Consider the following 23,365-nt stretch of genomic DNA (forward strand, 5'->3'; position numbering starts at 1 on the left):
TGGCATAGAACTGAGACTCTTCCCTTAGAAGGACCTATCAGTAAACACATATCATATGCCTACTTTATCAGTTGTTGTCTTTCCCACTAGACTGGAAGCCACATAAAAGGCAGGGATGGTGCCTATTTTCTCATCATTCTGTCTAGAATCTCTTGTACAGTGGCAAGCTCAGAATAAGTGCTCAGTAAATTTTGCCGGGTAAATAAAATTGGGAGGTGTACACATTTTAAGCATCATGGAAAATATTCACTTGTGTAAGAGTTTCAGGTTATTGTGTCTCATTTAAAAAACGAAAGGTATTATGGACTGTTTTATTGCTAAAACAGTAGAAAGAGGTAGATAAACCGCAACATAATGAAGTATTGGAAAGCATACAGTGGATTGTATGTGTAACAGCGTCAAATGCCATGGAAATCTAGAAGAGAATGGTGACTTAGGGAGAAAAAATGATGTGGCAAACAGAAGGTAACTTCCATGGAAAATTTTCAAAAGATAACAGAAGGTAGCTAGAAAGCAGATCCTTGGAGAGTGGAAAATAATTTGGTAGCATTAAATGACCCATTCATACTGCAGGAGGTGGAAGCAGAGGGTGATTCTAAAAGGGGGATGATGAAACAATGCTCATAGAAGAGCCTCACTGCTGTGGATCATGAGCATTTTCTCATCCAGCTAAGTGTACATGCTTACTTCATTTGTTAATGAATTTAACTGGTTGAAAATGATATCATGCATGATAACTGGATAAGAACAAAAAAGTCATCGAATGCAATCCATAGAAAGTTAGAGAATCTGGCTCCTACTTCTCACAATAAGAAACTCAGAACCACAAGCTGAGTGTTTTGTTCCAGGTGCCCAGGTGCATTAGGATGGGGGTGGGACTGGAACAAAGGTCACTTTTATGTCACCAGATTTTACACCAACCATTACAAAGACTGATTAGCATTTGGAATACCTTTTTTTCAGCATTTTTTAAAGGACCAAGAAATAAAATGCTCTAGTTCTAAAAATCCGGTTTCTACTAATTAAATCATAATTACTTAAAACCACATAATTCTATTTAACCTTGATGATATGCCTTTATTCTTCAGAATAAGAAAGAATGTCTCTATGGTTATACTTAACATTTTTTATTTGGTAGGTATCCAAGTACAGCTCTTTGCAAGTTATATATAAGCTAAAAATAATGCCTGGGTATTTGTTTCAGAACAGAAGGAATTCTAGACTAATGTGATAAATGGCATTTCCCCAACTGCACCCATACTATTCCATTTTGGTTATACAGTCAGCTCCAAGACTAGATAGAGTCTTAAATGTCTATCTTCATGCACTTTAAGTTTGTGACATTCAAAATTTCATGGAAGGGAATACAGTTACCACCGTGTGCTTTAATTGATAGGTAAAACGGTAAATTCAAATCCAAGTCATTCATTTTATTTATTTGAGCAATATTTGAATGGCTAAACCCAGATACAAAGTATGGAAATAGAGCTATGAGGGAAATCAACATATATAAAGACACCATCCTAATGTCTAAGTCTTCTTATAGTCCAGTGAGGAAGAATATTGTGGTATACAGTTTTTCCTTATTTTAAATTCATGTACTACACTTTTGAAACCCACATTGACATTGTTGCTATGACAAACAAGAGTAGAAAATCATTATTACTTGGACAGCTAAGAATAAAATAACATTACAAGTATGTTTACTAATGGTCTGAATTAAATTATTTCCTTTCAATATGTTTCTTTCCAATGCAACCATGTCTTCAACTAGAACCAGAGGAATAATTTCTAAATGGTGGAGCTTGAGTCTAAATAAAATCAAATAAGACAAATAAAAATATTTCAAAATTCTTCTCTGTAAATATTGGTTTTAAAAATTATTTTTTCTAACATTTATTTTCCACAACTTCAAATAAGTCTTTCCAGCCAGCCCAGGACTATTTAATCATCTGCAAAACAACAGTAGGCTTCATGGTACCCTGAAATACACCACACTATGTGTCAAAGCTACAGCCAAGAACTGTTTACTGATTTTCGTCAATTCCATGGGACAATGGGAACTTTAGAAATAGTGGAAAGGGGTATTGAGTAGTCACTGGCAATGATGAAGCACGCTGTGATCATTCGGTGATTGTGACAGGGACTTTGTCCAAAATTTAGCATATTTTACTTTTGGTTAGAGATAGGTTGGCAAGAACTCAACTCTGAACCAGCAGCCTTATGCATTCTCATTAATTTTAATTGAATGAATTGAATGTCCAGTCTAGACATAATTTTCAAACCCAATTAATAAGATACTTAAGGTGTTGGCAAAAGTCTCTGCAAGGCTTTTAGCTATAATTTTAAGAATTTTAAAGATGGGCCAAATGCCGGGAAATTATAAATGAGTCAATGCTGTAACTTTAGTTGAAAAAGAAATAACAGATGATACTGTATGCTCTAGGAAGCTCAACTTATTTCTATACTTAATGCACAAAAAAAAAATCAGAAATAAAATGTCAGTTTTAAAACACCTGGATGAGATCAGGGTACTGTGAAACAAACAGCACTACCTAAGAAAGAAAAGTTATGTCAGATTCATTGTTTTTCTCACCGTGAATGGAGCCAAAATTAACATCTTGTGGTGGGAACACCTTTTACACTTTCAAACATGATCTAACTTTTTGAAAATAGTCATATTTTTTGGCAAAATTTTTCTTTCTTTGGCAAAATTTTAGTATTTTCTGATCTAAATGGACCCATTACTTTCATTTAATCATCACTCTCTACTAAATTTCACTAAAGGATTGACTTTGTGCAGGGTAGCATGTGTTATTAAAACTTGTATCACAATACAGGCCAATATCACATGCTATGCTATCTAAAACAAATATATTCACATGGAGTTACTTGTTCAGTTTGATCTTGACAACATGCTTGTGGGTAGAGTAGTGTTGGTTTTGCCAACTTCATTTGAAAAAGAGAAGGTTGTCCTGGTTCTCGTGGTGGGGCTGAAATGAAGCTAGCTGGCTGCAGCTGAGTTTAGGGAGCTTCAGAGTTAAGTTCCAGTTATCAGTTGTTAAGGAGCGAGTTCTTTGCTCAGAGCAGGCGATGGAGCTGAAACCAGAGCGCAGCCTGTGTAGGACCAAGGGACAGATGCCCTGTGTCAAAGCCAACGAGCAAGAGGGAGCTGTGGGTGGGAGAGCCATTGTGGAGACTGGCAGCAGTTCCGGGTTTCAGGTGTAGAACAGGTCAGAGTGAACGTAATGAGGCGATGTGTGACAAAGGCTGCCACAAGTGTAAAAGGATGAAAAGAACCCTTTACGTTTCCCTGTCTACAAGCTTTAGGGATAGAGTTAATGATTGATGATACCCTCAGAAGGCCAAGAAACAGAAGCCAATGAAAATAAAAATGTTCATTCTTAACTTACTGAGTTACATATACAAATATATTACTATAATAATATATGTTATTCCATTATTATAATATATGAAAATAATACAATATTCATAATAATCTATTATTATAATATAACATATTAAAATAATATAATATCTATAATAATATTTAATATATTATGCATATTCGAGAGAAAGCGAGAGCCTGCCCTGTATATAGTAATGTGCTAGGTTCTGGTCATTTAAAAACAAAAACCTATGTTTCTAATGCATATGTCTGAGATTGAATTTAATTATGATGCAATTGAAAATCCAACCAGGGCAGTCTATAAAGATCTCTGTTCTCCCACTGGAGCTAGTCTAATCAGGACAGGGAAACTGTGAGAGCAGACAGAGGTGTCTCCAGGACTCAGCGGGAGGCGGAGGTCTCAGCAGGAGGCAGACAGCCGCTCCATGGAAGGGATCAGCATGGACTGGGATCCTTTCTAATTTTCCACCTCTCATCTCAGCTCATCTCAGCTCCTTTTATTTAATCCCGTCTTTCATCAGGCTTGCTGCTGCTTCTTCTTTTTTTTTTTTTTTTCCTGCCATATGGAAGATAAAAACAAACGCTCACTCCCTTGCCAAACTTACAAATGTAGACGGACCAAATGCATGAGGAATATACTCCGCTCAGCTGAGCTTGGGTGAGTCACCTCCACACAGGGCTGGGTTCAGTGCATAAAACAGCTGCCTGTGGCCTCTGCTATATTGGAGAGGTAAAGAATTTAATACAAAACAAACTGTCAAGTTTTTTGTTTAATGATGTTTTTATATAGCTCTCACATGCGGTACAATTCTGCTCAGATGTCTGATAAGCCTGGATTGTCAAATCACATACAAGAATGAAAGTGTCAGATGTTGCTTGAAAACTCGTGGCACCTGGGTAGGCTTTGTCAGGTGCCACACTGGTAGGGAGATAGTTAAGAAATTGCAGGATCAACCTGGAGTCATTTCTTTTTTATTTTTAAAAATGACGTTTTTTTTCCTAAAATGAAAGCAGCTAATCTCTGGAGCTTATAAAAGTACCAGTGTGGGTGACCAGAGGGCTTTGACTCCAATATTTTGACTCTAATTCTTTGACTCCAATAACCCCCTTAGGCACCAGTGTGATTCCTGCCTTCCCTTGTGCGTAGCTTTTCAGTCCTGAGCTTTTTGGGGGTTGCGGAAGGACTGACACTGGTATCAACTTTCATTTTTTTTTTTTTTTTGAGACGGAGTCTGTCTCTGCCGCCCAGGCTGGAGTGCAGTGGCGCCATCTCAGCTGACTGCAAGCTCCACCTCCTGGGTTCACACCATTCTCCTGCGTCAGCCTCCCGAGTAGCTGGGACTACAGGCGCCCGCCACCACGCCCGGCTATTTTTTTTGTATTTTTTAGTAGAGACGGGGTTTCACCGTGTTAGCCAGGATGGTCTCGATCTCCTGACCTTGTGATCCGCCCGCCTCGGCCTCCCAAAGTGCTGGATTACAGGCGTGAGCCACTGCGCCCGGACTGAACTCTCATTTTTTCCCCCTCTCTGTTTTCTGCACTGCACTTTCTTAGGGACAAATTTGCACACTTTTCTTCTGCCAAACTGTGATGTTGCTCTTTCACTATTGCTCACTTCAATCCCCTTTTTAGTCGTTGTGAAATTATACCTATTTTATACCTTCACTGTCTTTTTTTCTTTTTTCTTTTTTTTTATTTTTGAGACAGAGTCTCACTCTATTGCCCAGGCTGGAGGGCAATGGCTCAATCTTGGCTCACTGCAACCTCCACCTCGGGGGTTCGAGCAGTTCTTCTGCCTCAGTCTCCTGAGTAGCTGGGATTACAGGCACCCGCCACTGTGCCTGGCTAATTTTTGTATTTTTAGTAGAGACAGGGTTTCACCATGTTGGCTAAGTTGGTCTCAAACTCCTGATCTCAGGTGATCTGACCTCCTGGGCCTCCCAAAGTGCTGGGATTACAGGCATGAGCTACTGCACCCAGCCCACTGTCATTTTTAACAGCATTTCAGGTGGTCTTCAGAAGTCACAAAGACCAGTCACATGTTTGGTGATTCACAGAAGGACTCACAGATCTGGTGTCCTTTGTACTTACATCTAAGGTTTTTGGTGATGTTGTTAATTTTCCTTTTGAGTATTTGTCCCTCTGTATTGTGTTCCTTTTTTTGGCTTACTTACTATAACTATCTGTTTTATTATTTAGTTAGATTTTTACTGGTAGCTGGTCACATAGATACCCTCTGCCCAGGTTTTCACCATAAATCACATTGTTTGTACCAACAACCCTGTCGTAGCAAAACAAACTTATCAACTAGGAGTGGAGAAACTTGTGACAGTCAAGCTCCCAGATGTCAATCAAAGGCCAGCCCTGAGAGCAAGACCTTTTGAAGATAGTGCCATGATGTTAACTCCTTTCTTCACCACTGATAAGAGGATGAACATGTGCAAAGACACAATTGTATGAACAAAACTACAAACCTTTTATCTAGGCAGCCGCTCAAAAGGCAGATTTTCACTTCAATGAAGTCAAGCTGGACTTCCTGATGCAGTTAATAAATACTATTGGAAGAAGTCAGAGAAGTAAGGAATTACTGTGATCTGGATCAGCAGGGTTAAATCTTAGGTTTTTACTTGGATTTCAAAGTGTAGGTGGAGGGTAAAATAATTTAAGGAAGTACAAAGCAGCATAAACTGACATGTGATATTCTGTATGAATGTTCATTGTCAGGTAAAAAATGAAGTCACCCTGGAGAAATGGAACCACATGGGGAAGCACATGGAGGTAAGAATTTATACGTACAATAGGGGACAATCTGAACAGTAAATTTTGTCTTTCTGCTGTAAGCAAAGGGATATATAAAGACTTTTTTTTTCCAGTAGAGATATAATGGAACTAATATTCTAGAGAAATATATCTGGCTTGGATCCTATGATGATTCTCTTTGGGTCAGAGTGGAGCCTTATGTTATATACATGCAACCACCTGAGCTAAGGTTACAAACATTTAAAAGGCAAGATTTTTTTTAACTAAAAGATTAAAATGAAGGTATGCATTACAATAAGAAGTTATAACTATGATATTGAGGGGAGGGGAGGAAGAGGTTAAAAGTTAAATAAGTGAATTTTAAAAGATGACAGTCATAGAAAAGTCTAGATTTTGGCTCTGAATTTCCTAGCTGCAAAATGAAAGAGAGCTACACAGATGGTTACCTATGTAGCATTCATTGTCATTGAAGATAAAACATTATCCTGGAAGAGTAAGACTTCCCCATAGATTATCTCTAATATAACCTTGTGACAGTGGGTTTCATATAGGATGTACTGAGGGGAAGGATGTGCTTCCTTGCATATAATTCAGTGTATTCTTGCCTGATGCTGTTGCCTGCAGAAGCCTTTCATGAGAGTCAGTGGAAAAGCTGCCAAAATGCAGCTGCAATTCTGCAAGCTTTCAGGACCATATGGTCCCAGGATGTAATTCTCGGGTGACCTGACTTAATTAATGGATGGAATCTCAAGGGATTGAGATTCAGCTTGGTCTTTCATATTAATCCATAATTATAACTTCCCTCAAATCATCCTTTGATAATGCTGGACAGAAAGAGCTCTAGGATGTGCTCTTTGGTGAAGACTGGACTGTAAGTTAAGCAAATCTGTTCATTGATAGTTAACTCTATTTTATTTGCTGTATCATTTTAAGTGACTTTTACATGTTAATATTTTTTAAAATTGTCCAAGATAGCACAATTACTTCCTTTGGAAAGCGAGAGCCATATTTTTTCTACCAGGGTTACCCGTCATTCCTTAACGTTGTCCTGTCCTTTCCTGAGTTCCTCCCTCGTCTTGTTAGGGGACACAACCTGTGAACCTCAGTCTACTAGTTTAGGAGTGAGCTCCTGACAAGAAAGTGCCATAACCTACGATATGTGACATATTTCACAAAGTTACACTGAGACAATTTTATATGTACTCAGTCTTGTGAATCAGAGGCCAAAAAGAAGATGAGTAGTTGGGGGGTGGGAACTTGAGCAAGTAGTTCATGGAGCTTTGAGAATGAGACAGGCTTTCTGTAGCAGTGGGTACAGGAAAATGGAGAATGTAAAGATCCAGACATAACTGCTAAGGAGAGAGGGACCAAGAGAAGCAGATGCACAGAGAAAGGGAGACATCATGAGTAAAATAAATGAAGATAAAAATTGCTATTTTAGTTTGCTGGGGCTGCTTTAACAAAATATCATAAACTGGGTGGCTTAAAAAACAACAGAATTTAATTTGTCATGGTCCTGGAGACTGGCAAGTCCAAGATCAGGGTGCTGGCATGGTTGGCTTCTGATGAGGGCCCTCATCTGTGTTGTGGATTGCATACTTCTGGCTGTGCCCTCACATGGTGGAAGGGAAGAGGGATCTCCCTGGGGTTCCTTTCATAAGGGCATTAATCGTATTCATGATGGTTCCACCCTCATGATCTAGTCACCTCACAAAAGCCCCACCACCTCCTCATTACTTTAGGGGCTAGAATTTAAACATATGAGTTTTGAGGAGACACAAACATTCTGACGATAGCAAGTAATAGTCTATGAGCAGCCTGAAGTCTCACCCTTCCAAGCATTTCTTCATTCAACTTTCCCAGAGTCAGAGAGATGTGTCTACATTGTTTTACATCAGAAAAATATGGGCAAAAAAAAAAAAAAAAGAAAAGAAAAGGAAGCAAGCATGCAAAGATGTACAGACAAAAGCAAAACTGATAGACACTATCAGTGCATTAATGGTGAAAGAAAGCAGCTGTAAGTCCCAAACTCCCAGTTCCCAGGCCCAACAACTATGTACTTTTTTATGTCTATGACTTAGACTGCTATGGGATCCTTGCAGTGAGCTAGCTCAAGAGGATCTCTCATCCGGTAGAAGAAAAAGAATCCTAATTAACATCTGTTTGTTTTACTAGCAAAAACAACAAAGGTATAATTGTGAATTATATTTACTTGTGAAAATATATTATGTAAATAATCCTAACTGTTACTTACCTGTTGCCTTCTATTTCAAATACTATATTTTAGTTAAACCTCACAAATCACCCTTTTTGGAAAGAGGAAATTGAGACACGGTTGTGTTTATTACTGCAATCAAAAGATTTATCTAACAGCCCCTCCTGAGTAGATCAGAGAGATGTTGTATAGTTTATCATAAAATACCTAAAGGAATAAAGTAGAAAACTATTGTAGTTTAATCCCAAAGATATGTTAAATTAAACCTGAATAAAAAGTGATAAATAAAAGAATTGACTGAGCTTGGTTTTATATTATGAAATTTAATTATAGTGTGTGAAATCAAAACATATTTTATGTATGACTTGCTTATATATAATAAAACACATTTTTCAAAATTCAAAGGGTAAATTCTTTATTTTTTCCCAACTACAGAATATTTAGCTGGTTAAGTCTTTAAAACATGTATGTATATTAATGTACTTGGAAATACATAAAATGAATTCTAACAACAAATAAATCTACTTAGGCTTGTTTACATATAGTAAATATATTAGCTTTAATCATACAAAAATACATGATTACCAATTATGCATTAGGCTTTTGTGCAATGTAATATTTTAGCTTCTAAGAGTTCATTTTACTTGTTTGAATGCATTGCGAAAATAACAAAAATCTCCTAAAAGCAGAAACAGGACATTTTGTGAATATGTGAGGATGAGGGCATTTATAAATCAGTTTATGAAGCCCCAACAGGGCATATAGTTTTGAAATCCAGAATTTTTCACTCAATCAGGTATTCTCATGTAGGTAGCAAAAATGGAAAAACTGAAGATATCTGTGGGATGGAGATATATTGACATTTACTTATAGAAATAGAAATGTTAGAAGAGGAGACCAGAGGAAGAAATGACACTCTTTTTAAAATGAGACACTGAAAATCCACAGGCTGGAGGAGGCCAAGGAAGAAATTAGTCAGTGGTCAGTGTCACACAAGTATTCCAGATAATAAGTATTGATAGAATTAGAATATCATCATTTAGTAGCCCATAATAAATACAAAAATTATATCACATATCTGTTATTACATAATACATATTCTTAAAATGCGGTCATTTACAAACAACAGTCATGTATTAGCTTACAGTTCTTTGGATAGGCAATTCTGTGAATATAAAGGCTAAACTTGTCAATAAGCTGGTCTCCCCTAGAAAACATACATTTAGAATCAATCGAGTCAGATGGTCTGAAAAGACTTCACACACATCTGTCAGTTGGTACTGACTCTCAGCTCAACCTTTCTCTCTACATATTATATTAAAGAAGGCTAGTGGTTTCAGGGCAGCAACAGGGCAAGAATAGAAGGTCTCTTGAGTGCTGTGCTTAAGCCCTCCAAATTCATATGCCCTGGATTATGCTGATGAAAGCAGATCACAACACCAGCCCAGAGTCAAGAGGGCAAGAAGTGAATTCCATTTTTAATGGGAGGAGTGGAAAAGTCTATTGCAAAGACAGCAAAGAGGGAAGAGAATAATTTGTGGCCACTTTTTGGAGTCTAGCAAATAGTTCTAGGCAATGATAATTGGGTTTGGCAACATCTCAAGAAATGAGATGAATAAACATTATGAGACTCATAGTAGAAATATAAAATATCGTCTATTATAACACACACACACACACACACACACACACACACACACACACACACATGAAATCTAAATGTAATCAAGCATCCAGATCTAACAAACTAATCTGGGTATAGGAAATTAAGGGCACAGAAGATCAGGCTATACAATGTTACAGATAAATCCATATTTGGGTAAACTTTTTAGTGCAAGCAATTTTATTTCTTCCAACCAATAAACTTGAAAAAAAAAGTTTAAAGGCACAGATTAGAAAAGGAAAAACAAAACTGTCCTATTTGCAAATAAAATGACTCCCTACATAGAAAATTCAAGAAACTCTAACAAAAAGTATTATAAATAATGGTTGCTGGATAGAATATCAACAGAAAAAAATGGTATTTCTCTATAAAGCAAGGAGCAGAACATTTAACTAATAATGTCCTTTTACCATGGCAACAAACATACGTGTTCTTAGGAACAAATCAAATGGAAATTGGCCAAGAACCCAATATAATAATTTTAAAAAGACAAAAAAAGTAAAGGTCTTTATGATCAGAGGTTAGATTGAGATTTTTAAAATAAGACTAAAAATATGTTAGCCATGCTAGTCTGTGGATAAAAAGTGATTTCAACTTAACTCTGAACCTAAACTTGAATACATATTTCTAAAATGAGCATAAAGGTACAAATATCCATGAATGGCCTAGATACTCTTAAGAAAATTAAGACAGGTGAATTTGTCTGCCAAGCAATACCATATCCTATAAATCTGTAGTGCAGGAATAAACAAATAACATAAAGTGATATGGTATGGCTGTGTCCCCACCCAAATCTCATAATTCCCAAATGTCATGGGGAGACCCCTTGGAAAGTAATTTAATCATTGGGGTGGGATTTTCCCTTGCAGTTCTAATGATAATGAATGAGTTTCACCAGATCTGATGGTTTTAAATGGGCAGTTCCCCTGCACACACTGTCCTGTCTGCTGCCATGTAAGACATGCCTTTGCTCCTCCTTCACCTTCTGCCATGATTGTGAGGCCTCCCCATCCATGTGGAACTGTGAGTCCATTAAACCTGTTTTTTCTTCATAATTTAGGCAGTCAGAGATATTTCTTCACAGCAGTATGAAAATGGACTAATATAGTAAATTGGTATCAGTAGAGTGGGGCACTGCTAATAAGATTCAAAAATGTGGAAGTGACTTTGGAACTGAGTAACAGGCAGAGGTTGGAAGAGATTGAAGGGCCCAGAAGATGACAGGACAATGTGGGGAAGTTTAGAGCTTCCTAGAGACTTGTTGAATAGTTTTGACCAAAAAGTCCAGGCTGAGGTGGTCTCAGATGGAGATGAGGAACTTATTGGGAATTGGACCAAAGGTGATTCTTGCTATGCTTTAGCGAAGAGACTGGGAGCATTTTGTCCCTGCCCTAGAGATCTGTGGAACTTTGAACTTGAGAGATTATTTAGGGAACTGGTGGAAGACATTTCTAAGCAGCAAAGCTTTCAAGATGTGACTTGGGGTGCTGTTAAAAGCATTCAGCTTTATTCGTTCATGAATATATGGTTTGGAATTGGAACTTATGTTTAAAAGGGAAGCACAACAAAAAAGTTCAGAAAATTTGCAACCTGACAATGTGATAAAAAATAAAAAGACCATTTTCTGAGAAGAAATTCAAGCCAGTTGCAGAAATTTGTAAAATAACTGGGAGCCAAATGTTAATCACCAAGACAATGAGGAAAATGTCTTCAGGGCATGATAGAAGTCTTCACAGCAGTCCCTCCCGTTATATATCCAGAGACCTAGGAGGAAAAAAATGGTTTTGTGGACTGGGCCCAGGGCCTTGCTGCTTTGTGCAGTCTCAGGACTTCATGCCCTGCATCCCAGCAATGGCTAAAAGGCGCCAACATACAGCTCAGGCTGTGGCTTCAGAGGGGGCAGTCCTAAGCCTTGGCAGCTTACACATGGTGTTCAGCTTGCAGGTGCACGGAAGTCAAGAATTGAGGTTTGGGAACCTCCACCTAAATTTCACAGGATGTATGGAAATGCCTGGATGTCCAGGCAGAAGTGTACTACAGGGCAGAGTCCTCATGGAGAACCTCTACTAGTGCAGTGCAGAAGGGAAATGTGGGGTTGGAGCTCTCACACAGTCCCCACTGGGGCACTGCCTAGTAGAGCTATAAGAAGAGGGCCACCAACCTCCAGACCCCAGAATGGTAGATCCACCAACAGCTTCCATTGTGTGCCTGAAAAAGCCACAGACACTCAACACCAGCCTGTGAAAGCAGCCAGGAGGGAGGCTGTACCCTGCAAAACCACAGAAGCAGAGCTACCCAAGACCATGGGAACCCACCTCTTGCATCAGAGTGACCTAGATGTGAGACATGGAGCCAAAGGAGATCATTTTGGAGATTTAAGATTTGACTTCCTCCCTGGATTTTGGACTTGCATGGGGCCTGTAGCCTCTTCATTTTGGCCAATTTCTCCCATTTGGAATGGGTGTATTTACCCATTGCCTGTACCCTCATTGTATTTAGGACGTAACTAACTTGCTTTTAATTTTACAGGTTCATAGGGAGAAGGGACTTGCCTTGTCTCAGATGAGACTTTGGACGTGGACTTTTGAGTTAATGCTGAAATGAGTTAAGACTTTGGGGGCTGTTGGGAAGGCATGATTTTGAAATGTGAGGACATGAGATTTGGGGTGGGGAGGGGTGAAATGATATGGTTTGGCTGTGTCCCCACCCAAATCTCATCTTGAATTGTTGCTCCCATAATCCCCACGTGTCATGGGAGGGAGCAGTGGGAGGTGATTGAATCATCAGGGCAGGTTTTCCCATGCTGTTCTCGTGATAGTGAATAAGTCTCATGAGATCTGATGGTTTTATAATGGGCAGTTTCCCTGCACATGCTCTCCTGCCTGCCACCTCCTTTGCTCCTCCTTTGCCTTCTGCAAAATGATTTCATGGGCTTCATGACTGTGAAGCCTTCCCACTCACGTGGAACTGTGAGTCCATTAAACTTCTTTTTCTTTATAAATGACCCAGTCTCAGATATTTCTTCATAGCAGTATGAAAACGGACTAATACATAGAGTAAAAAAATAAAGTGGGAAATATGGGAACTGGAAACGTGATAAAAGAAAGATCCAGCATTGCAAATAAAATAGTACACACCTGGCACAATATACTGTGCCAGGACATTTGATCCTCTATATAGCAAAAGTCAACAAGGATTTCTTCCTCATCTCACACATAACAATTAAGTTTGATTAGCCTTAAATATGCAAAGCCAAAAATGGAGATTTTATTGAAGAGAATGTAGAAGAGTATTTTAAGTTCATGGGTTCTGCTGAGATTACTTAAATAATACTGAAAAGTATTAATCATAAATTAAAATGATAATGTGTTTTGACTACATTAGTAAAAACCAAAAAATCTGTTTTCAACTTGGAACACCAGGGGGAAAAACATAAAAAGAAGACATACTCTGGGAGATGATATTTTCAACAAGATAATTGCTTAAAATTAGTACCCAGAATAAATAAAAATATTGCAAATCATGGAGAAAAACAAATAATAGAAAAAATGGGCAAAAGACGGAAACATACTGTGCTAGAAACAAAAACAAACATTTATTCCTAACAAATAATATTAAAAATTTCTTCAAACTCATTAGCAATTTAGAAAATAAAGATTAAGCATCGGTGAGCTAGCATGTTATAATGACCAAATTGGCAAAAAAAAAAAAAAAAAAGGAATTGTTATTACAGCATAGGTTAAAGTGTAAAGATAAAGGACTACATATATTATGACCCAGAGATTTATAACTATATACTTATTTTTTAAAAAGGGAGGGAGGGAGAGAGAGAGAGAGACAGGAGAGGGGGAAGGGAGTGAGGAAGACAGAAAGAGAAAGGAAGGAAGGAAGGAAGGAAAGGAGGAAGGAAGGGAGGGGGGAGGGAGAGAGAGAGGGAAGGAAGGAAAGAAGGAAGGAAGGAAGGAAAGAAAGAAGGATCACTTGTGTACTGCATGACATATAAAAGAATGTTCAGGCTGGGCGCAGTGGCTCACGCCTGTAATCCCAACACTTTAGGAGGCTGAGGTGGGTGGATCACCTGAGGTAAGGAATTCAAAACCAACTTCACCAGCATGGTGAAACCCTGTCTCTATTAAAAATACAAAAATTAGCCAGGTGTGGTGGTGGGCGCCTGTGATCCCAGCAACTCTGGAGGCTGAGGCAAGAGAATCACATGAACCCAGAAGGTGGAGTTTGCAGTGAGCCAAGATTGCGCCATTGCACTCCAGCCTGGGCGACAGAGTGAGACTACATCTCAAAAAAAAAAAAAAAAAAAAAAAAAGTTCAATGCAGCGTTTTTGTCATGTTAACAATCTGGATAAAACCCAAGTTCCATCAACAAGGAAGACTGTAAATAGATTTAAGGGTTTTCATTGTATGAACATAAAATATAACTAAAAATAAATGTCATTACACATATTAATATGGATGAATTGCAAAAATCTATGTAGAACAGTAACAAAAGTTAACAAAACTTCCAAAAATCTCATGAAGGATGACAACATATATGTTAAGAATGAAACAAAATACACTTAAAATACAACAAATGCTCACACATACACACAAACTTTTGGAACCAATAATTGAGTTCCACAAGGTTGCAGGAAATAAGACCAATATGCAAAAATCAAGTGTATTTATATTCACTACCAATAAAAATATTTTTTTAATGAAGAAAGTAATTCCATTTATGGTAATTCCACAATGGTACGTCCATGTAAGTTGGTGTTGGTTTCTTACAGAACTAAACATATGATCCAGCAACCAAGCCCCTTAGTATTTACTCAAAAGTGTTAAAGACATGACCTCACAAAACCCTATACGTAGATACTTATAGCAGCTTTAAAAATCAGAAGCAACCAAAATGTCCTTCAGTAAGTTAATGCGTAAGTAAGCTGTGGTACATCCAGACAATGGAATACTATTTAGCACTAGAAAAAAATTAATTGTTAATCTATGATAGACATAGAGGAAACTGAAGTGCATATTGTTAAGTGAAAGAAACCAGCAGAAATGTTATGTAATGTATGACTCAACCATATGATATTCTGGAAAAAGTAAAATGATGGAGATAGTAAATAGTTCAGTAGTTGCCAGGGGTTGAGGAGGAGGAAGAGATGAATAGGCAGAAGATTTTTAAGGCAGTGAATATACACTGCATGATACTATAATAGTAGACATATGTCATTATACATTTGTGTAAATCTGTATAATGGGCGATACCATTCTGAAATCAGAAAGTGGTAATTGTTGCATAAGTCTGTGAAGATCATAAAAAACCACTGGAATGTACATTTTAAAAGGCTAAATTTTGTGGTATGCATAATGTATCCCAATAAAGCTATTCTTTTAAGAAATAGTAAAATCTGCCTGATATGAATTATTTTTAATTTAGAATATTTTAAGGGTAAATTTTAAAATGCTTAATGCTGTGTAATAACATTTTTGAAAGCTATTTCAAGATGCTAATTTCTTAGAAACCAGAATAAAAAGCATGCTATCATTGCTCACATTTTTCAGACCCAGAGGAGCTTCCTTATCTTTTTATTTATTGAATTGTCCATTTTAGAATTAGCACTCATTGAACTGAGAAAAAGTGTGTACTTTTGCAAATGAGTGAACTGAAGTGAACTGAATGAAACTGGGACTTTTAAATGATGTCCAAACTTTAAATTATAAAATGATAATATTACCCATTTTTAAAAGCACCATTTCATTTTTCTCTCATGTTATTTTACTTTCATAGTACTGATAAGCCTAAAAAATAAATGCTAACACTATAACTTTCATCAGAAAGAAAAAGGATAGAATTTTCTGTGCTGATTTTAAAACTCTAATTGTAACACAGTTGCCCTTTATAATCACGCAGACTTTTAGTTTTGCTCATTGATGTTTGACAGATTCTGCTAATTTTGATTTATTAGGGTGTTTTAGATTATTTGCCATTGCTCTTTTTTTGCTAGCATGAGGTAGAAATTTAATACATAATTTCCATTTGGTCTTTTTAAGTTGTAAATAAAACTGATCACAGGATAACAGTGTTGCTGGAACAGACAAAGGAATTAATACATTGGGATTGTCCTTGGGATGAATTCTCAATATGCTTAAAAATCACTGGGCTGTTTACACATGAGTACATTATGTGAGATGCACGAGACATGCCTCATGTACTGTGCCCCTTGTACATAGTATTTTTACATGTTGAATCCCCCATCCTCAGTAGTAATCTGTCTTGATATACTCTTTCATTAGGTTTTTAGGGACCAAAGAGAAATGTAAAGATCAGCCAAAATTTGCCCAGAGGCACTGGGTTTGATGGAAAGTTAGGAAAGGACTGAGAATTCCCTCCTGACTGGGGAAGAATCTGCATGCCATTATCATTCACACACTGTGGTTTTTTTTTTTTTTTTTTTTTTTTTAATTATACTTTAAGTTTTAGGGTACATGTGCACATTGTGCAGGTTAGTTACATATGTATACATGTGCCATGCTGGTGGTATATCTCCCAATGCTATCCCTCCCCCCTCCCCCCACCCCACAACAGTCCCCAGAGTGTGATATTCCCCTTCCTGTGTCCATGTGATCTCATTGTTCAATTCCCACCTATGAGTGAGAATGGTTCTCAGTAAACTATCGCAAGAACAAAAAACCAAACACCGCATATTCTCACACTGTGGTTTTAAGCAACTGTCAGGAGTTCTCCTCCCAAGTAGGAAAGGAATGGTGACACCTGACAGGGCTAGGTGCAGCCCCTGGAAGGGTCCTGTTCCCAATGAGCCTGGCAAGGCTTCAGCAGGCTTGCTGTGAACCACGACTCATGAGGTGAACGGGCAACAGAAGGCTTCCACCATGCCACCCTTCCTCTTCTCTATGTTGATACAGGAAAGTACCCAAAAATACTATGCATACCCTGTTTCAGGATGCTGAGTTTTCATCTGTCACCCAGCTCCATTTGAAATTGCCATTTTTCTTGATCTCCGCTGCCCAACCCAAATGCCTTTCTACGAAGCAAAAATCTCTAAAGATATTTACCTTTTCCTCCTTCTATGTTCTTTGGCTGTAGTTGCACCTTTAAACTAAGGATGGGCTTATGCCTATTCATTTGTACACATTCTGGTGGGAAATTAAAAATTCAAAGAAGTAACAAGAAAATAAGCATCTATATTGCCATATACTAGAATTTACCCCTGGAATTACCACTAGAATTACCAATAAACATTTTGGAGTAGTATGCAAGTACTAACACTTGCATAAAAATAAAATTTTTCATCTTTATTTTTGTCCTGGCTGGATAAAATATTTTGGGGTCATACTTTGTTCCCCTTAGAATTTCAAACATTTCTCCATTATCTTCTCACACCAAAAATTGCTGGGTGGAAATCCTTTTATGATGAAAACCAAAACACAATTAGAACAAAAATACCTTCTAGAAACTAGAAATAGAAAGAAACTGTCCTACTGATTTTTTTAAAAAATTACAGCATATATTATATGTAATAACAGCAAAGAGAAAAGAGGTAAGGATAAGTTTAATAAAATATGGGCAACAACTATACTGAATAGAAGATTTTATTGAATGTCATAAAAAGTGACATCAAAAAAGACTCAAATAAATAAAAAGCTAATTTTTAAAATCTTTCCATCCTTTGCATAAAACAAGGAGTGCTTTTGAATCCCAAGGGTTCAAGCTGATTTTTATTCTAGGACGTTTTGCTCAGCTGTTGCTAAAGAGTTGTTTATTCCAAGAGAGAAAAGATTAACAAAAGGAATTTAAAAGAAGGTACAGGCTCAGTCAAGGACGCACAGTATGATTTAAAAATAAACTCTAAAGTTAATTTCCAAAACACAAACTCTACTATATCCTGGATGATTTTAAGAGGCATGGCATTCAGTAACTCCACCTCCTCCTGCAGGCTGGCACAGGGCCCTGGCACCTTATAAACATATCAATATATGCAATATTGACCATGGTATGTCTCTTCCTCAGCAGAAAGTGGTCCACTAAGAGCAAGAACCCTTTCATAATTCTCTTTTATTACTGTGGATAGCAAAGAATAGGTACTAAATACATAGATGTATAATATAGATCTATAAAAAGCCCTTAATTTGAGCTCTGACTTCACAACCAGTTATGTGAGTTAATTATAATATGTCCAAACTTCAATTTTCTCATTTGTGAGATGGGATCAATGATCCTGACGTCCTCCCTGTCCCGGCTGGTTTCAAGAACACAATAAGATCCTGTGTGAAGGTGTACTGCTGACCGCAACCACTCCCCAGAAGCAGGGTATTATCCATTGTAATCCCTGTACTTTGTTTTATAGTTTTCTTAGTATTGATTTTATTTTTATTATTATGTATGCTCCAGAAGTTAAAAAAAAACCTAACATATGGCTAATTTTTTTTGTTTGTTTTTGAGACGAAGTCTCACTCTGTCAACCAAGCTGGAGTGCAGTGGCAGGATCTCGGCTCACTGCAACCTCCGCCTCCTGGTTTCAAGCGATTCTGCTGCCTCAGCCTCTCGAGTAGCTGGGATTACAGGCACGTGCCACCATACCTGGCTAATTTTCATATTTTCAATAGAGACGGGGTTTCACCATGTTGGCCAGGCTGGCCTCGAACTCCTAATCTTGTGATATGCCAGGCTTGGCCTCCCAAAATGCTGGGATTACAGGCGTAAGCCACGGCACCCGGCCAACATATGGCTAAGTTTTTTAAATAATATTGTTTTAAGCATAAATTACCACTACACATTTTAAAATGTCATGTGTGTTTTGATTTCTTATATTGTGATTTCCCAAGTGTGACATGTACATTTAAAAATATATAGTCATATATTTTATAAATATTTACAAAAAATAAAGTATGAAAAGATACAACAACAGGAGTGAAGGGTCACTGATGAAATGGTATAAATAGGTCAAGCTTTCACTTCTATATTTAGTAATTCACAAATTATACAAAGAAAATCAGATGTTTGTGTTGGTTACAAACTGTGAAATGTACTGATGCAAAGGAAATTAGAGCACTTGCTTAAAAGATATTAGCATCTTTATTTTCATTACCTACTAACTAAAATGTGACATTTCCTCCCATTATGAATGTGAGCAATGAACTACAGTGGTTTTAGACACTTGTCATACATAGAAATAACAGATATTGTCATATCTTAATATGGTAGCTTCAGAAATCATCAAATATCACTTTTGTGTGTGTGTGTGGTGGGGGTGGGGGGAACGGAGATGCAACAGTCTCTATGTCCCCCAGGCTGGAGTGCAGTGGTGTGATCTCGGCTCACTGTATCCTCCACCTCCTGAGTTCAAGCGATTCTCAGATCACAGGCATGTGCCACCATGCCTGGCTCATTTTTGTATTTTTAGTAGAGACAGGTTTCATCATGTTGCCCAGGCTGGTCTTGAACTCCTGGCCACAAGTGGCCCACCTGCCTTGGCATCTCAAAGTGCTGGGATTACAGGTATGAGCCACCACACCTAGGCAAAATATTACTCTTTGAAATTACAGAAACCAGTGGACCCTTTGTTAGGTCTTGTTATTTAATGTTAATAGTGAAGCACGTATACTACTATGTGACATACGGTTTTCTAAAAATAATTTGCTACTGGTATTTCTATATGATTGCTTATTTTGTAATCTTATTTTTTATAAATTTTATTGCCTTATTTCGAAAAGGACTTATGGGCTTCATGAGGCTGTTAAAGAAATCCATGACTTATGTAAAAAAAATCAAGAACCCCTGTCTTAGAGGAGATCTAATTCTACTTCCCAGCCTCTATGGCCTTCCTGCTCAAGGTGGTGATCAGCTGCATCTGCGTCATCTGGGAACGTAGTAGAAATACAGAACTTCCGGCCCTACTTGAAAACTGCTGAATCAGAATCTGCATTTCAGCAATACCCTTAGTTGACCTGGGCATTTTCCAGTTTATTATTCTGTAATTTTAAAATATTTATTATAAAAAGACCTCTGGTAGTACCTATCTATGTGACATCATCTAAACATTAGCCAATTCACCAGGACCAAACAAAAACCAAAACAAGTAAGAAAGGGAAAGAGCAGAAAGAAGAGCAATACCAGTTCTATTACCAGTAAACAATGTATTTTCTGATTTTAATTTAGCACAGAGACTTCTTAAGTAAAGTGATTATTCACAATATTAACTTCAGGAGGAAATCATTATTCCAGGCTCCAAATTGTATAATCTGGAATTTACAAACAAATAAACACACCTTGCTTCTATTTGATCCCATTCTGGAATGTAAAAATCAATGAAAATATGTATTTATCAAGAAAAGACAAATCACTTTGAAATGCTGAGTGCATCCGATTAGCAATAACATCTATATTTAAAACATGTGAAATGAGGACAAGAGATGAAAGAGATGGTTAAAGGAAAACTGACATTGGCAAATTACTGCAGTTTATTTACCATCCAGTTCTGAAATTTAAACAGTTATTTTAACATATTCTTAATTTTATAAATCCTTAAAAGAAGTAGAAGTATTTACATGGTTTTCAAAGAAACCCCAAATGATGCTGAACCTTCAGAATGCAAAGTTCATAAAATGAATGATGCAATATCCTTTTTTGGAAATGTTGACTCAGTAATTTCCTGCCAAAAACCTTTTTAGCAATATTGCCTTCCAAGAATATAAATAAAAATGATTAAGCAAAGGATAACTTCAAAGAATGAGATAAGGCAACATGCTTACATAATAATTCCTAAAATAAAACTAAATGTACATTTTTATTATTTGTTTCTTTTTCTTTTTTTTTTTTTTTTTGAGACGGAGTCTCGCTCTTGTCGCTCAGGCTGGAGGGCAGTGGCGCGATATTGGCTCATTGCAACCTCCGCCTCCCAGGTTCAAACAATTCTCGTGCCTCAGCCTCCTGAGTAGCTGGGATTACAGCGCCTGCCACCACATATGGCTAATTTTTCCACTTTTAGCAGAGATGGCATTTCGCCATGTTGGCCATTCTGGTCAAACTCCTGACCTCAGGTGATCCGCCCGCCTAGGCCTCCCAAAATGCTGGGGTTAAAAGTGTGAGCCACCGGGCCGGGCCTTTATTATTTCTTTGAAGCAATATTGATTGATCACAGTGTCAAAATCCTAAGCAGGACATGAAGAAATGAGTGGGTAAACAAATACTGATACAGCAACTTTCACTTTTTATTCCAATGCTTAAAATGTAAAAACAATATTCAGCCAGATTTTTTTCAACTTTTATTTTAGATTCAGGGGGTACATGTGCAGATTTGCCATCTGGGTGTATTGTCTGATGCTGGGGTTTGGGATACTATTAATCCCATCACACAGGTACTGAGCATAGTACCCCATAGTTAGTTTACGAATGCTTGCCCTCCCACCCCCGTCTAGTAGTCCTCAGTGTCTATTTTTGCCATTTTTATGTCCTTAAGTACCTACTGTTTAGCTCCCACTTATAAGTGAAAACATGTAGTACTTGGTTTTCTGTTCCTACATTAATTTGCTTAGGATAGTGGCCCCCAGCTGCATCGATGTTGCTGCAAAAGACATAATTCTGTTCTTTTGTATGGCTGCATAGTATTCCGCAGTGTATACGTACCACCTTTTCTTTATCCAATCCACTACTGATGAGCACCTAGGTTGATTCCATGTCTTTGCTACTGTGAATAGTACTGTGATGAATATATGTGTGCATGTGTCTTTTTGGTAGAACAAGTTATTTTCTTTTGGGTATAAACCCAGTAATGGGATTGTCGGGTAGAATACTAGTTCTGTTTTAAGATCTTTGAGAAATCTCCAAACTACTTTCGACAGTGGCTGAGTTGATTTACATTTCCACTAACGGTGTGTAAGAGTTCCCTTTTCTCTGCAGCCTTGCCACCATGTGTTGTTTTTTGTTTTTTGTTTTGACTTTTTAATAGTAGCCATTCTGACTGACATGAGATGGAAATGATACCTCTCATTGTGACTTTGATTTGCTTTTCTCTAATGATTAGTAATGTTGAACACTTTTTCATGTTTGTTGGCCACTTGTATGTCTTCCTTCTAGAAGTGTCATTTCTGGGATACAGGGTCATTTCAACATATGCAAATCAATAAGCATGATTCACCACATAAACTGAATTAAAAAAACACATAATCATCTCAATAGACACAGAAGAAGGTTTTGATAAGATCCAACATCCTTTCATGATAAAATCCCTCAGGAAACTAGGCATAGAAGGAACAAACCTCAAAATAGAAAGGGCCATCTATGAAAATGCCATAGCCAACATTATACTAAATGGGCAAAAACTGGAAGTATTTCCTTTGAGAACCAGAAAGAGACAAGTATAGCCACTATCACTACTCCTGTTCAACATAGTACTGAAAGTCCTTGCCAGAACAATCAGACAACGGAAAGAAATAAAAGTCATCCAAATAGGAAAAGAAGTCAAATTATCTCTTTTCACTGGTGATATGATGCCGTACTTAGAAGACCCTAAAGACTCTGCCATAAAAAAGAATGAGATCCTGTCATTTGCAACAACATGAATGGAAACGAAGGTCATTATGTTAAGTGAAATAAGCCAGACCACAGAAAGACAAATATCATGTTCTAACTTATTTGTGGGATCTAAAAAATCAAATCAATTGAACTCATGACCATAGAGAGTAGAAGAACAGCTACCAGAGGCTGAGAAGGGTAGTGCAGGAGGTGACGGAAGGAGGGTGAAGGTTAATGGGTACAGAAAATATAGTTAGAAAGAATGGATAGGACCTAGTATTCGATTGCATGACAGGGTGACTATAGTCAATAATAATTTAATTGTACATTTTAAAATAACAAGTATAATTAGATGGTTTGCAACACAAAGACTAAATGCTTGAGGGGATGGATACCTCATTTTCCAGAATGTAATTGTTATGCAATGCATACCTGTATCAAAACATCTCATATACTGCATCACTATATACACCTACTATGTACCCACAAAAATTAAAAATTAAAAAAAATTTTAAAGACTCTACCAAAAGGCCCATGGAACTGATAAATGACTTCAGTAAAGTTTCGGGATACAAAAATCAACGTACAAAACCCAGCAGCATTTCTTTTTTAAAAAACTATACTTCAAGTTCTGGGATGCATGTGCAGAACATGCAGGTTTGTTACAAGTGCCACGGTGGTTTGCTGCACCCATCAACCAGTCATCTACATTAGGTATTTCTCCTAATACTATCCCTCCCCCAGCCCCCACCTTCCCACAGGCCCCCAGTGTGTGATGTTCCCCTCCTT

The sequence above is a fragment of the Gorilla gorilla genome, chromosome 19 (genome assembly GCF_029281585.2).
Source record: "Gorilla gorilla gorilla isolate KB3781 chromosome 19, NHGRI_mGorGor1-v2.1_pri, whole genome shotgun sequence".
NCBI classification, from domain to species: domain Eukaryota; kingdom Metazoa; phylum Chordata; class Mammalia; order Primates; family Hominidae; genus Gorilla; species Gorilla gorilla.